Source organism: Seriola lalandi, unplaced genomic scaffold, assembly GCF_002814215.2.
Source record: "Seriola lalandi dorsalis isolate HSWRI2012SDOR001 ecotype SW California unplaced genomic scaffold, Sedor1 jcf7180002050719, whole genome shotgun sequence".
Taxonomy (NCBI): domain Eukaryota; kingdom Metazoa; phylum Chordata; class Actinopteri; order Carangiformes; family Carangidae; genus Seriola; species Seriola lalandi.
The window spans coordinates 1,828-2,931 of record NW_019521272.1 but is presented as its reverse complement, the minus strand read 5'-3'; the positions used below and the strand labels follow the sequence as shown (position 1 = coordinate 2,931).

At 41.5% G+C, this 1,104-nt stretch overlaps 1 pseudogene; it reads right to left on the bottom strand.

Moving 5' to 3' along the window:
- Positions 1 to 6: 6 nt before the first annotated feature.
- The window catches only part of LOC111649409 (protocadherin gamma-C3 pseudogene), a 2,882-nt pseudogene continuing 1,784 nt past the window's right edge, over positions 7 to 1,104 (bottom strand).

Here is a 1,104-nt window from a genome sequence, read left to right as displayed (position 1 = left end):
AGGTGCGTTATCATTGACATCAGAAACATGAACAGTAATGACCCTGATGCTGGACAGAGGCGGACTCCCTTCATCTGTGGCTGTAATGGTAACATTGTAAAGAGAAGTGTTTTCTCTGTCCAGTGGTCCATCTACTACTAATGAATAATCATTTTTGTAGTTGGACTTCAGTTTAAAGGGAACAGACCCATCTACCTTACAGTTAGCTGCACCATTGCTTCCTCCATCTTTATCACTCACTGTAACTAAAGCAACTATTGTCCCACGTTCTGCATCTTCTTTTACAGGGGTCATCAGTGACGTCACTGATATTTCTGGGGCATTGTCATTCACATCAATTATCTCTATTAATAGTTTAACATGTGCACTACGAGGAACAGGGCCTTGATCCATTGCTTGAACCCTAACTTCATAAGCAGGCGTCTCTTCATAATCTAATGTTCCCTTCACAGTAATTTCTCCAGTTTCTGAATTTAGATCAAAAATAATTGATGGATCAATGTTTCCCCGTTTGATCAAAGAATATAAGATCTTACTGTTCATGCCCTCGTCTAAATCTGTTGCATTTAGTTTCATTACCGCTGTACCTTGTGCAGCATTTTCACCCACACGCACTTTATATAGGGATTTGCTAAAAATTGGTGCATTATCATTGGTATCAATTACATTTACATGTATCTCCAGTGAACCCGATCTAGGCGGTTTACCTCCATCTACAGCGGTCAGGAGAAGTTTAATTACTGGCTGTTTCTCTCGATCTAAAGCTTTGTGCAGCACTAACTCAGCAGACACATCGTGCTCTCCACCGCTCTGCACATCGAGCACGAAATGTTCATTTTGGCTCAGCTTGTAGGTCTTTACTGTGTTGCTGCCTATATCTGCATCCACTGCTACTGGGAGAAGATATCTCTCTCCTGGTGACAGTGATTCTGAGATGTTTAACCAATAGGAGCGTTCAATGAATTCTGGCGATTTATCATTTATATCTAAAACACTGATCTCAATGCGGTGTACATCCATTGGATTACTCAAAACAGCTTGTATTCTTAGGGAGCACTGCGCCGAGTTCGGACAAAGCTCCTCTCTGTCTACTCTGTCGTTAAC